This window comes from Leptidea sinapis, chromosome 47 (assembly GCF_905404315.1).
Source record: "Leptidea sinapis chromosome 47, ilLepSina1.1, whole genome shotgun sequence".
Classification (NCBI taxonomy): Eukaryota; Metazoa; Arthropoda; class Insecta; order Lepidoptera; family Pieridae; genus Leptidea; species Leptidea sinapis.
Genome location: NC_066311.1, coordinates 2797784 through 2800244, shown reverse-complemented (window position 1 = coordinate 2800244; position 2461 = coordinate 2797784). Strand labels below are relative to the sequence as shown.

Here is a 2461-nt window from a genome sequence, read left to right as displayed (position 1 = left end):
GGCAGAAATAGGCGCCGTTGTCGTCAGCATCCTGTGCAAAGGAGCATTCCACTGGTAATTAAATGGATCTTAAATAATAATAAAGTACTTAATAATAAGTGCGGCTCCAGATCCAAAACGCGGTAAACTTTCAACTCGAATTGCAAAACTGCTTTGAATGCCACACACTGCGTTGATGTGGAAGAGTATAATAACAGATTCGTGGAAGCTGCATAAATGGTCGAATCTAAGTTATTCAAGGCCAGCCATTCAAAAAGAACTGGAAACTCCCTAGCCTCTGCCCTCAAATGGATAGATATAAGACGTCAAATATCCCTTCAGACCCCGGACGATGCCTCCCAGTATAGACAGATTAATAGACATCTCAGTCTCTGACTCGCGATATACGGCGCCGTAACGAAGAGTACGTAAAGGCGGTAATAGAGCGTCACAAGGACTCTAAAGTATTTCCACGAAACTTGTTGGAAAAAGCATCTGAAAGTATAAATTGATCGCCAATCGGTGGTGAATATTACAAGAATATAAGTTTAATGCTGACGATGAACCTGTCTTGGTGCAAATAAAGTTCCTGAAGACGTCTTTTCACTTCAAGCGCTCCCCACCTTTCCAGCTGGAAGATACTAGGTACTAGTAGGTGTCGCTCGGTGAATACATTCCATGAGGGCAATCAAGACATCTGTCAAGGAGACTGGAACAATTGTTTTATACAATGATTGCAAAGAATGCAAAAGTGTGTTAAAAGTGAAGGTATGTTATGACTTTGAAAAAGAATTAATATGTCATTAACATAATATAATGGTCTCATAATGAAACAAATATTTTAAATGATATATTGCTTTAATTTATTTTGAATATCATTTCTGTCTTTTATTTGTAGGCTCCTTGCTCCTTATGGGGCCTGAGTAGTAGAATCCTCCTGATTAGGTTGTACAGCGGCTTTGCAAGCGCCGTTGTGGGCATATTTTGCACCGCGACAGTTCAATCTAAAATGTGAAAAGTAAGCATAATAAAAATAGATTAACCGCATATATCGATTCATATCAGAATCATTTGCACTTCCAACAGAATATCGGAGTTAATAGAATTAAATGCATTACTAAAATCTAGTAACGTCAGGACGTAACAACAGACTGGAAGGAATCTAGGATTGAATGGTCTACAACTTTATGTATTTGTTGTTGTACCAATTTTTCAAGGATTTTGGATAAAAATGGCAATACGGATATAGTCCTGAAGTCGGAAAAGGATGAAGGTAAACAATTTTTCGGGTAGGGGAATAATATACGCTTCTTTCTAGCTATCAGGGAAAATTCTGGACTGATTTAATTTGCGTGTGAATACATGATTCATAATATCAAGGATTGGGATAGTCATGGTTCAACCGATAACATCGCTTCCAACTGCATTTGATACTATTTTTCTTGACATCACATTCAGAGAAATGATCGAAGGTGACCGGAGGATAATTTGGAGTGGGAAGTGAAGTAAGATTTTGTATATTTTGGACACTGACAGGACAAGAAGCTGTAAAGTTATGATTTACCAGATTAACATGAAAGTTATAGGAAAAATCATTACTGTAAGATTTTCTCACTCAAACCAATCAATGTTGCCGTTCCCAACAACTTCATGAATAAGGCGTTCTTATACGTATCTACACATTGTATTACATCGATTTCGCAGAATTTAATGTTTCTCCCATCTATAATCGGAAATACAAAAAAATTTTCTTAATGCGGCATTTATATTATTGAATGCTTTAAGGTCCTAACCACAAGGCCACAGCCATGGTGCAGGTAAATCATTTATTTTGATGGGCCCAACAGAAAGTGTTCTATTTCATAATTTTTTCATGATATTTTAAAAAATATTAAGCTACCATATTGTAACATATTGTAGATTATTCGGAATACTTACAAGCATTTGTTGTCATATGTTTGTCCATTAGTGGCACAGACAGGATTGTAGTCATGTGCGCACTCTAAATCACAGAGGAGTTGATGTTAAGTTCTTTAATAAAAAGGTTTAAATATTAGCATGACATTTATAATGAAACAAACGATAGATGATTAACATGTTAAATTTCATTAAGGTGAGATAATAATATGAAACAAGTACAGAGTACTACTATTTTTTGTTGAATATTCATTCTTATAATAACACTGGTAAATTTAGCAGTAATTCTTGGACATGTTTATTGTAGGTACTATTTAAATAAAACTTTCGGTTTGTTTAAACCAAATATTATGAAATTATGATTTTGAATGAAGAATTACTAAATATCTCATCAATGTATCAGCCGAAAGACGTCCACTGTTCAAGAAAGGCGTCCATCCAAAGATTACCATCATTATAGGTCCTGCACTACCCTCATCCAACTAAATTTAAAACAAAAATCATTTATAATTGTTGTTTCATATCTATTTACTTTAATTATTAGAAATCCTAAAATACTTTCAAA

General features: G+C 34.8%; 1 long non-coding RNA gene across 1 annotated transcript; it reads right to left on the bottom strand.

The window, feature by feature from the left end:
- Window positions 1–818: 818 nt before the first annotated feature.
- LOC126978218 (uncharacterized) lies at window positions 819–2005 on the bottom strand. Its single transcript, XR_007732546.1, has 2 exons — window positions 1918–2005; window positions 819–983 (listed from the first exon to the last, which is right to left on the bottom strand). It is a non-coding gene; the product is annotated as an uncharacterized LOC126978218 (long non-coding RNA).
- Between the last annotated feature and the right edge of the window lie 456 nt (window positions 2006–2461).